Source organism: Dendrobates tinctorius, unplaced genomic scaffold (genome assembly GCF_039654945.1).
Source record: "Dendrobates tinctorius isolate UK_male_01 unplaced genomic scaffold, ASM3965494v1 ptg000008l, whole genome shotgun sequence".
Taxonomy (NCBI): Eukaryota; Metazoa; Chordata; class Amphibia; order Anura; family Dendrobatidae; genus Dendrobates; species Dendrobates tinctorius.
In genome coordinates, this window is record NW_027361676.1 from 7,035,136 (window position 1) to 7,048,221 (window position 13,086).

The 13,086-nt window shown below is 39.9% G+C and overlaps 1 long non-coding RNA gene across 1 annotated transcript in view; it reads right to left on the reverse strand.

Moving 5' to 3' along the window:
* Positions 1-9,006: 9,006 nt before the first annotated feature.
* Positions 9,007-13,086, reverse strand: part of LOC141089385 (uncharacterized) — a 49,529-nt gene continuing 45,449 nt past the window's right edge. The window contains exon 3 of the long non-coding RNA XR_012232269.1: positions 9,007-10,099. This is a non-coding gene — a long non-coding RNA (uncharacterized lncRNA). The remainder of the gene's footprint in view (positions 10,100-13,086) is intronic.

The following is a 13,086-nucleotide window of genomic DNA, read 5'->3' on the forward strand; positions in this document are numbered from 1 at the left end:
ACACCCCTGTGCCATCTACAGAAATACAAAGCCAAAGACTGTACATATTTGCAGATGCTTCTGTCAAAGCAATTTACCACTGTTGCCTATCTCAAAACTGTAGACTCTAAATGTCAGAGCCACATTGGGTTCGTTATAGGGAAGGCCAAACTCAATCCACAACCAGAGCACACTATACCCAGGTTAGAGCTTTGTGTTAGCGGATTTCATCGCAACCGAGATGGATATTGACCTGACACAGGCCAAGTTCTACTCAGACAGCAAAGTAGTCCAGGGATATATTCACAACAAAACCAGGCGATTCTACTTTTATGTCAATAACAGAGAGCTACGAATTAGGAAATCAGTTCATCTGAAACAGTGGCATTACATACCCGCGGACAAGAATCCCGCAGATCATGCAACTAGATTAGTTGATGCAAGTCGACTGGGAAGCACAACATGGCTCTCGGGACCAAAACTATTATACTATTATACACTGAGGAACGTTTTCCGGACACCTTTGAACTAGTAGGAGCACATCATACGATGACCTCTGCTATCCAGCTTGGATCTCGCAAATTCGACAAATTCTCAAGTTGGAAGTCACTTATTCGAGCCATTACCTGCCTGACCCATATAGCTCGCTCATTCAGGATCAGCAGAACTTGTGAGATGGAAAAATGTAAAGGTTGACATCTTTGTAAAAATACCTATGTCACCGCCGACTTAGAATTCTCTAGAAACCACATCATCTTCACTGTTCAAAGAGAAACCTACTTTGCAAAAATCCAATGTCTTATTAACAAAGCTCCAATACCGGAGGACAGCGTATTGAGAAAACTCGACCTATCCATCGACAACAGCAGCCTGCTGAGAGTAGGAGGCCAACGCAAAGAATCTAAAATGGAGTTTGTGGAGAAATTCCCTCTTGTACTTCCTGGAAAATGTCATGTTGCTTACTTAATCATACAAACACCACCACAATCTGGTCAAGCACCAAGGAAGATTATTTCCAGAAGGAGCCATCAGAACTGCTGGTCTGTGGATTGTCTGTGCAAAGAAACTCATCAGTAGTGTCATCTACAAATGTATTACCTGTCATAAGTTTCGTGGTTTCACTCAAATTCAAAAGATGGCTGACCTACCAGCAGACAGACTCAGCCAAGACCCTCCTTTTACCAGCGTTGGTCTCAATGTGTTTGGGCCTTGGTCAGTTATTACAAAACATACGATAGATGGCCAAACCAATAATAAACATTAGGCAGTATGTTCACCTGCATGTCTATCAGAGCCGTCCATATAGAGGTCCCTTGATACGTCAAGCTTCAGCAAGATGTTGAGTTTGGTCTTAAGGAAAAAGTAGAAAACTAACCATGGCTTGCAGAGAAAAAAAGACAGACAAAATTAGAAGAATATTGGGGAAGTCCAATGCAGAAGATTAACACTTGGATCTTCACCCAAAAAATGCAAGAGAATATAAATAAGAAACTTTTTTTAAAAATACGTGTCGATAAGCACTCTAACTTGCAACTGGTTCATATGACTGCCCCTCCAAGTCACCTTGGCATCACGACCTGTGCTGTGACTAACTGGTGCATGCGCCATAAAAATTCACAAACATGAGACTTCATTGCTACTTGACCACCGCTTTAAATCACTGGGACAATGTGATGTTGATACTGTCTGGCGTATGTGACGGCTTAATTCAGGGATTGGTAACGTCATCACTCTACTCCTCTCCTATTAGCTTTTCAAGGGATTTTAACTGGGACAAGCCCTGCCTTGACAGGCCCCCCAAAGAAGTTGGGCGAAATGCGCGTTGGGGCAGAGGGACTCCATCACTAGCACCTCACTTTGACAATTGTTAGTACCAGGTAAAGGCTTTTCATTTGTTTAATGCCCTGATGGCAAGGTAATTTGCTGAAAGCTGTACATATATCTCTTACATTCAACCCTTTTTTTCAGTACCCTTCTATTTTAAATGTTTTTAATGGGATTTATGTGAATAAAAATTAACATTTTTTTAATATCACTTCTTTATTGCAAGGGTCTAAGAATGTTAGGGCTAATGCATCGTAACACAATCTTGATTCCATTTCTCCTCCAAAACCTCCATCCTCCATTCTTCTTCTAGGAATTGTGATTTCTATGGCATTCTCGGAATTGGAAACTGAAATTTCTGTGGTCCACTTGTTGGCCCCATCTACTACTCTGCAACCTACACTTTTTGTACCTGTGTATATAAGATTATGTTTATTGAAGGAGTGTCATGATTTCATCTTAAGTGGTCACCCAGGGATCACTGCTACACAGAAAGCTATAGCTAGGCTCTTTTTGGCCATCCATGCTTAGCGGCATTAAGGATTTTGTATCCGCTTGTGAGGTTTGTGACAAACAGAAAAATCGACTAGTACATCCAAACTGGTGTGAACAACAGGAGCTAGATAACACAAATGTAATAAAAAAAACAATGCTACACTCTGGAATAAGAATGATAAATTTAGAAAATTGGAACTGCATTACTGCCATAGAAAATAGGTAAGTGCTACATTATGTACAGTACATATGGAATTTTGGAAAATTGGAACTGCATTATTGCTACAGGAAAATTTACAGCAAATAGAAGGCACTTAGCAAATAAATTGACCAATGTATATGAGCCCAACATCCACCGTCAAGGTGTACCTTATAGTTGGGTCACTGCCTACAATTTATGGGGCAGGAATAAATCAGCTAATTAAACCTACCTGAGGTGATGGTAGTAGGTTTGGGTGCATTTTAAAGTCTGTCATAACCAGCCGGCTGAGAAATTGGCTCCATTGCCTATTCCAGAAAGACCGTGGACTCATTTATCCTTGGATTTCATTACTGATTTGCTTTTGTCGGGTGGGAAAACTGCTATTTGGGTGGTAGTTGAATGTCTCAGTAAGCAAGCTCACTTTGTTACTTTATTGGGGTTACCTAATGCTAAAAAGCTTTCCAGGTTATTTATCAATAATGGTGTAAGATTATGTGGCATTCCTTTGAATATTGTATGTGATAGGGGCTGAAATTTGTCTCAAATTCTGGAGGGCATTTCATGGGAAATTGGAGATTGATTTGTCGCTGTTTGATGCTTACCACCCTAAAACCAACAGTCAGATAGAGAGGATGAATCAATCGTTAGAACTAGTGATGAGCGCGCATGCTCTGGTGGTCTCCGAATATTTGGAAGTCCTGGAAATGTAGTTTCTGTCTCCGCAGCTGCATGATTTGCAGTTACTTGACAGCCTGAATACATGTGGGGATTGCCTGTTTGTTACGAATTCCACACATGTATTCAGGCTGTCAAGTAACCGCAAATCATGCAGATGCGGCAACAGAAACTAAATCTCCGAGCACTTCCAAGTACTCGGAGATCACCTGAGCATGCTCTGGAAAACCCGAGCAACGAGCATACTCGCTCATCACTAGTTAGAACAAATTTTAAGATGTTTTGTTGTGGCTTAGCATGAGCACTGTTCTTCATTTGTGCCTCTTGCTGAGTTTGCCTTGCCTTGAACCTTGCCTTTCTTTTGCAATTATGGTTTTCATTCTCATTTTGGTGAATTTTAAAGGATGAGTTCTGAGTGTCATAGAGTAGAAATGGTTATACAGAAATCTGGAGGGAAGTTTTGAGGAATATCCGGGTGGCTCAGCTTAGTCAAAAACGTAAGGCTGATATGAAACATTAGGCGGATTCGACTTTCAAAGTTGGTGATAAAGTTTGGCTATCGTCCAAGAAAATTAGGCTAAAGGTACATTCGGCGAAGTTGGATCCTAAATTTATTGGCCCATATGAGATTCTGGAGGTAGTCAATTTGGTTTCCTTTAGATGAAAGATTCCCCATTCCCATCAAGGCCCTAATGTTTTGCACAGATACCTGTTAAAGAAGTTTGTCCCTTCAGTGTTGTCTGTCTCATCCTCACCTCCTCCAGTGTATGTCGACGGAGGTTTGGAAAACAAGTTAAAAAGGATCGAGGATTCTCAGAGGGTTCGAAATTTCTTCCAAAATCATGTTCTTTGGAGGGGTTACAGATCTGAGGAGAGATTCTGGGTTCTGGATCATTTGGTGAAGTGTGATCGTTTGGTCAGGCTTTTTCATTGTAAGTTTACTGGGAAACCTGGGAGCCGGTGGCCCCACCTAGGAGAGCGGGTACTTTCATGATTCCTCTGCTTATTCAGGGACTCAGTGATGGACAACTATGACATCATATCCAGTGCTGGGACATGTTAAGCTGTCAGTATTTTGATTGACAGCTTAGTTGACATACCTGAGACTGGGAGGTACAGAAATTTCTCCAGGTGCTCCCTTTTCTTAGCAATTGCCTTGCTATTTAGGTGAGCTGTCTGGCCCAGATCACTGCCAGTCAAAGCTTCTGCTCTCTGGTGTGTGTTTGCCTGATTCCTGTGCTGTAAGTTCTGATCTACCGCTGCCTTACCTTTTGACCATGTTTTTACTACCCATTTGTTTTTGCCCCTTTGCTTAGATCCGCTATTTCTCTGGTATTCTGGCCCCAGACTGTGACCTGACTTACGCCTTTGTCTTTTCCCTTAGTTTACTACGTGCTCTCTTGGAACTGACCCTGGAATGTCTGACTTCTCTGCCTCACAGTCTGTCCATAAGTAGTGACTTGCATCACACTAACTGGTGATATACAAGTAGTATACCTTTTAAAGGCCCTTAAGGTACCAGCACTTCCATTTAGCTAATTAGATCTATGCTTAAGCAAAAGCTGACACCACTGAGAGTAAATATTGAAACTTTTTAAGCAAATAGATATCAAGTTAAAAACCATGATAAAAAATAGGGGGGGGGAAAGTGCAGAAAACTACACCTGCAGGAGATGACCTATTCCTTTAACGTAGTAATTCACTAGTATGGGAACATAATTGACATAGTAAAACTTCTAAACAGCTGAAATATCAAAACAAAAAAAACACTATGTGGCATGATGGAGGCTAAATCATAACCCCAGTATTGTTCTTAATGTTTAAAGGCCCGAGGGCTAGGGTGAAAAAAATTTTATTTATTAGTATAAAATATGTGGTTTCTGGTGATTATATGATTAGTTGAGTGTCTTAACATAAATGCAGCAATGAAAAGTGCATAGCATTGTGCAAAGGAGTTTGTAAAAGTCCAACATTGAGAAATAGGTAAAGCAGTATTTGGCCTAGACCTAAAGCAGGAAAGTGCTGTGCATGAAAAGTGCTTAGCATATATGCAATTTGTGTCTGACACACTAAAGGAAATAAAGAGGCACTCAACATTAGATTTAGTAAAATAAAGGGAAGTAGCGAAAACCCCAATGCACGTTTCCCATTTAAGCTTTTTCCTGGGGATCTGCAATGCAGAAGCTTAAACGCGATGCATTTCTGTTTAGACACTCAATTAATGGCAAAAAAATGTGCTTAAAAACTCGGCTTACAGGTATGGTAGGTTTTTTAAGTGGCAAAAAAAATTGTAAATTTGTAAAATAAATTTTGCTAGTCTCACCATTTTCCGAGACCCAGAACATATCAATTTCTAGCTAATGGGGCACGCTTTTTTATAATGTTATATACCACCGAAATGTGCCACAGAGCATGTAATATTCTGTTCTGCCAAACAGTCACAAAAAGTTTGGGTTCAGGTACCAGAACAGTACCCAGACCCAAACCCAGATCACATTCACTTGAATGAGGTGCTTGAACATCGAGTGCATGACAGCGCAGCAAGCACAGCTTCTGATCGGCAGTAAAATCATCACCGCTGGTCAGACAGCCGCAGTTCCCAGGGATTGGCTGAAGAACAGAAGAGCACTGGCTGGTACGGACTGGACCGGCTGAACAGATGAGCACTGACAAATGCAGACTAGACTAGCTGAGCTGGCACAGCAGAGAGACACGTAGGCAGGCACAGATGATAGACAGGTAGGCGGCCATGGCTGATAGATAGGCAGGTATGAGGGGATACAAACACTGGCAACTTGAGAACTAACATGAGTGTTTTAGGAAAAAGCTTACAATGTTGCACAGGCACATATATGCTAGATGAGGTGCTTTAAATAGTAAGTGTCCTCCAGCAATTGGCTGGGGACACTTTAGGAGGATGCACATGGCCCCTTTAAGAGAGGGGAAGTATGCACGTGTGCCCGTGAGTGCAATCCTGGACACTTGCACAGACACCTGGCACTACAATGGGTGAGTACTTGAACCCAGAAAAACTTTTAAACGCTTTTTTTGGAAGCGTACAACAGACCATAAAATACTGTATGTATGAGGAAATGAAGCCAGAAAACATTTTAAATGCTTTTTGGAAATATTTTATAACACCAAAATGTACCTCACACCATGGAATACTGTATGGATGGATGAGGAATTGAAGCCATAAAAAATTTTAAACCCATTTTGGAAGTATTGTATTACACTGAAATGTACAACAGATCTCGTAATGCTGTATGGATGAGAAACTTAAGTCATAAAAATGTTTAAACACTTTTTTCTAGTGTTAGATATCACAGAAATGTACCCCACACCACATAATAAATTTAAAAAAAGTAAACACTTTTTGAAGTATTTTATAACACCAAAATGCACAACAGACATCCTAATGCTTTTTGGATGAGACAATTAAGCCAGAATCATTTTAAATGCTTTTGGAAGTGTTTTATGACACAAAAATGTACCACAGACCACGCAATACTGTATAGATGAGGATTTGAAGCCTTAAAAATTTTCATATGCCTATTTGTAGTGTTAGATATCACAGAAATGTACCCCACACCACGGTATACTGTATGGGTGAGTAACTGATCACAGAAAAATTTTTAAACGCTTTTTGGAAGTGTTTTATAATAGCGAAATGTACAACAGACCACATAATACAGTATGGATAAGTAACTGAACCCAGAGAAATTTTTAAACAGTCTTTGGAAGTGTTTTATAACACCAAAATGTACAACAGACCACATAATTGTCATGATCCTGGTTGGATATGACAGAGAAAATGCGCAAGTAATCTTTTTTTCCTTTGACTGTGTGTTTCAGTTATAGTTTCCCCCCGGTGGCCATTAGGGTCATTGCACTTGGGTTCCTTTCGTTTTGTGCACGTAATTATAAAACAGGTGTGATTGCTCTATAAAAGAGTTTCAGGTGTGGTAATCACTGTTGGTGATAGTCGTCAGTTACAAGCAAGCCTGGGTGAAGGATGGAGCTGAAGGAGAGTCCCAGGCATCTCAGTGAGAGTCCTGGAGTGGCAGCTATGGTGTCTGCAAGGAGGGCTGGCATAGCTTGGTGGAGTTGCAGCTATGGTGTCAGCAAGGAGTTCTTGCATGGCTTGGTGGAGTGACAGCTATGGTGTAGAGGTGCACTCATGATGCTGGACTCGCTGGCTGGAAAGCTGGACTCAAGATGCTGGACTCTTTTGCTGGAAAGCTGGACTCATATGCTGGACTCTGTTTCTGGACAGCTGCACGCAGGTGGTGGACTCTGTTTGCTCCAAGGCTGCACTATGGTGTTGGATCCGGTCGGAGGAAAAGATGCACGCAGGTGGTGGGCTCTGTTGCTGGGAGCGTAAGCAACAGAGCAAAGCTAAGTGGTGTTCCCCTGTTTTGTCTCTTTTCCTTATGTGTGTTTTAGTGCAGTGGTGGGATTAGTTTCCGCACCGTCCACTTCACTAGTGAGGGTTTAGGTGCAGGGCGATTCAGGGTTTTTAGGTTCCTGATTGGCGCCCGGTGCGGAACCGGCCTAGGGATCGTTAGGAGTGTAGAGACACTGACTCGGGGGAGTGCAGGAGGTCTCCACTTCCCCGTTTCCCTATTGCAGGGCCACCATTGTTATTGTTACCCAGGTTTTCCCTTTTATTGTTTAAATTCGCCTTATTGGAGGCGGGGTTTCCAGACATACGTGTATTTCCGAAATTTGCCTGTTGGAGGCGGCATATCCAGCTGCACGTTTTATTATTTAAATTCACCCAACTGGAGGCGGTGTATCCAGGGTCACGTGTGTCAACTAAATCCGCCCTGCTGGAGGCGCTGTGTCCAGTCATGCGTGGCCGTGACAATAATACTGTTTGGATGAGTAATTGAACCCAGAAAAATGTTTACACGGTTTTGGAAGTTTTTTATAATACTGAAATGTACAGACCACATAATACTGTGTGGATGAGAACAATTTGTAAAATATTTTGTGTGAGAAATCACAAAAATGTACCCCACATCACGGAATCCTGTAAGGGTGAGTAATTGAACCCAGAACATTTTTTAAAAGTTTATTGGAAGTGTTTTATAATACCAAAATGTACATCAGAGCATGTGATACTATATGGGTGAGTAATTGAATCCATAAAAAACTAAATGATTTTTGGAAGTGTTTTATAACACCAAAAGGTAGCAAAAAACACATAATACTCTATTGATGACAATATAGTAAATTTTTTGCACCATTAAAATTTTGGTCACATGCAGCATCTATATTTTTAGCAGTGGACTGTGAAGCACTCAGTCCTGCCTTGAGTCTGTATTCTACCACTCTCTCTGCTCCTGAAAGTGTCCCTAGGTTAAATGCACAATGTATCTGATACAAACAGCAAAGAACAATATTAGCCCAGAAGGGCTGTTAGTATGATGGCTCAGCATCAGCACCCGTATAAACGCTAGATGGCTCAGATTAGTTAAACTGTGCACACACAGACCTGGACAAGCACTTTCTCCCTCTAATATGAACTGCCCCTGAGCTGTGCAATGGTATTAGTGAGTCAAGCGTAGCGGTGTCTGTGCGTTTATACCCTGATGATGTAATACCGCCAGCAAATCACAGCAATGCCAGTACCAAGATGGCTATGGCATTACAGTGATGCGCAGATAATCCCTGCATGATATTGGCTGTCCATTATCCATATCCACCATTACTAAATAGTAGCGAAGAGGCAAAGGTAAATCAGTGCTTAATTAAAAATTCCAATATTTTATTAAACATTAAATCCATAAAAATAAAACAAGGGATTTACACATAAATGCGGTGGGTACAGCACAAGCCAAGGACCATATAGGGATTTACAATTAAGGACGCACAATTCTATTCACATTAAAGGCGGGTACTCTGTAAACAATATTCAATAAAGTGCTTAGTGCAATAGATTAATAACAGTGTACCTATTCATTATGAGCCAGAATGCAAAAAGTGCCTAATACCAAAAGGTGCTGATATTACTATGCTGCATAAAAAACGCTAGCAACCCAAACAGATTAATATCCTCTACTTACATATATATACTGTAGGTCCTGGCACGACCCCCCACAGCTACTCCGACAGCGCCGTTTCGCCTCTCAGGCTTCCTCAACAAGGGGCATGTGTGTTTTCTAAACTGTCCGGCTTTAAATATCCCCAAACACAGATAATGGCAATGTCGGCGTCTCCGGCCAGTAACTGCGCATGCGCTGGTCCTCGGACTTCCTCTATTAAAAATAGTGACTTCCTGTTCCTCGCACTTGGAACGCAAGCGTAGAATGCTACGCGTCACTACAGAGAGCGAGGCAGGAAATCACGAGATTGTCCAGACTTGCGCATGCGCTAACCGGACACCGAGACTCCGCTAGTGTAAACATAAATTAACAAGGGCAAGCAGCACAACATTGGCCAATAGAGAAATTAATTATCTAGTAGCGGGCTAAATATATATTTCATAAAAAGGCGAATACATATAAACACTATAAATAAATTACTAAGAAAATAGCTCATATATACTTAAAGTGCAAAGAATATCCATATATAATACAAAAATATACAACTACTTAACAATACACAAATTATATACAAAAACTTAATAAACCCACTATAAATCACCCAAACGATATACTGTAGAGACAATGATAAATATACCAAAATCCATATTTATATAAATATATAACCCCAATATTAGCCCCATCTAGCAAAACTAATTTTATAAGCCAATCACTAAAATACAAATCCAAATAATTATTTTGAGAAAGAGAAGAAAGCAGGGCCATTAGATGAAAAAAACTTGATAGCTTTATATAGAATGCTTCTGCACGTAGTGGACCCATTCACCTCCTTCTTGCAAAGAAAATGTAGAGAGCTTCTAACAATAGCTCAAAACTAAATAAACAAAAGAAAAAAGTTAAAACCAATGTACAAAAAACACACAAATATACAAACAGGATAAAATAAATAAAAACTAGGAATGATATTTGCTGTGTAACCATGTGGGACAGGGATTTGAGTTTTAAATCGAGCACCACCCAATGCTCGCCGAGTAGCTTGTTTTCATTGGAAACCCCTTTAAGACACTTTTGGGAGGTACTACACTCCTGCTATTAGGATAAAAAAAATAACACTACACAAATCTTTATATAGGTAAGTCTCTATTGAAAATGAAGTAAGGAAAAATAAAGCACCGAATGACTCACCAAACATGACATTGTAGAGGTCTACAAAGAATAAACTCTGTGGGTGGAATATAGCTTAAAAGAAATGAGCTGGAAAAGTAAGTTATGGCATTTAAATACAATGCCTTGAAAAAATAATAATAGGGGAAGCACAACACAGAGTGGAAGCAATAAACACTGCTGGGAAAAGAATTACTAATAAAAGGTTATCCTATCAAACATCTCTCTAGTCTTTCAGGTGCAAGTGTAGTCATACAATGAATGAGAATATGTGAATAATTCTGCTAAAAAATGATACATTATTGCAAGGTAGTCATAGAGGTCAAAGGGAATGTAATATTTCATGATGTTACACTGTAATCTGAACTATAAAGTATATTTCTGATACATCAACTTTCTGTGGTGTAGCCATGGATTTCACTATAGCAACTGCTATAGGGACCAGAGGTGAAGTAGTTTCTCTTAAGTGCAGAAATTTGGACAAATTTAGGCTAAATTCACATGCATGTAAAAAACTGTTTGATTTTGATACAATAAAAACAGACACATTTTCATCTTTATTGTCATCCATGTGGTCTAAAGGTACTGTCACACTTCGCGATGTACCAGCGATCCTGACCAGCGATATGACGCGGTCAGGATCGCTGGTACATCGCTAAGTGGTCGCTAGTGAGTCGCCACACAGGCAGATCTCACCAGCGACATCGCTGGGGATGGGGGTCGCTACTTACCTGTCACTCTAGGCGATCCTGCGTCCTCCCGCCCGGCTCCACGCTCGTCGCTCGTCTCTCCACAGGAAGCGCCGCAGGAAGCTGACGACGAGAAACAGTCCTGGACGTTCTTGCGCGATCAGCGATAATCAGCGAGGGAGCCGGTCGTAGGTAAGTATCAGACACAGCGATATCGCTAGCAATACCGCTATAACGTCACAAGTCATAGCGATATTGCTAGCGATATTGCTTAGTGTGACAGGCCCTTTAAGGGTATGTGCAAACGTTAAAGGGGTTTTCCCACAAAGTACATTTTAATCAATAGATTTTGGAATAATAATAAGTTCCACAATTGGATGTGTTAAAAAAAAGTCCATATGCTGAGATAACAACTTCAACTTTTGCCAATATTTTTCTAGGTCAATTTTAAATTGATAAGGTATTTAATGAAGTCAATCCTTTAGCCATCAATATTAACCTTTTTTGCATTACATTGATATATCTTTATTGTGTGGGATGGCACCCCACAATTATTTGAGGACTTTGTTAATTACTCATTCAGGTAAATGAAAAAATTTACTAGCAACATTGGAAATAAGTTCAGTGTTCTGAGATGTCCAAATAGTAATAATTGAGGGATTCATCCACACAAAGGCATATCGAAAACCTACAGCCACAAATCAGTTATTGAGGTTTGATAGTTACCACCCTTTCTCTATGAAGAAGTCCTCACAATATGGTCAATTCTTAAGACTGCGTTGTATAAACAGTACCAATGGTACTTTTTTACACCAATTTGAAAGTTTGAAATATAGATTATTACAGCGGAAGAATCACAGATGTATTATTAATAATGGCTTCTAAAGAACATTTGCCAAAATCAAAGCCAATAGGTTCAGTATCGTAAAAAGAATAAATATAAAAGATTTGTGTTTTCTTTCCAATATACTATTGTAAGTAAACTCATCAAATCATCATAAAAACTAGTATATGATAGAAAGCGATCCTCTCCTAACAGATATTGCTAGCAAACAGCCAATAATATCCTTTATAAGATGTAGTAATTTGAGAGATGTTTTAGTTAGGGTCAGATATTCACTACAAAAAAACTGTATAAAAACTGAACTGTATTACGAAGTGTATGGTTACTGAGCAGAAAAGAGGCCCAGGAGAGTAGTGAAGAGGTGAAGTTGGTGCAGAATAGAGATGCTTGTATCTATTATAAATAACTTGTGTGTCAAGGTTTAATAGGTACAACTGTTACCACTGCTTCTATCCAAAGAGGTGACTTAAAGTCATGACCAAAAATGTTGGTACCAACATTAAAATTGCTCCAGAAAATGAAGTATTTCTCCCAGAAAATTATTGCAATTACACGTTTTGTTATACACATGTTTATTTCCTCTTTGTAACAACACACACAAAAAAGAGAAAAAAGGCAAATTGGACATAATTTCATACTAAATCCTCAAAATGGCCTGGACAAAATTGTTGGCACCCTCAACTTAATATTTGGTTGCACACCCTTTGGAATAAATAACTGCAATCCTATAACCATCAACAAACTTTTTACACCTCTCAAAAGGAATTTTAGACCAATCTTCTTTTGCAAACTGCTTCACGTCTCTCATATTTGAAGGGTGCCTTAATTTTTCTTTATAAAGGAGTATGTCTTCCCCAAAATGCATTTTAAAATAGCTAAACAATGTTGTAGGGGACCTAGCCCCAATACAAATCATACTAGCACTGTATTATTATTATATACAGTGCCTGAGAAAATAACTTTTAATTCATATGCAAATGAGGGGACTTCTATGTATACTAGGTATGACCAAAAGTTTGGTGCACTGTTACACCTCCTTATTTGCATATTGGCACCTTTTCCTGTTTCTGATTGACAGTGCTCACTTTCAGAGCAAGCACTTTGTCACATAGTGACTAATGACTGTGGGCACTTACCTGATCCCTCAAACTAAGGGGTGCCTTG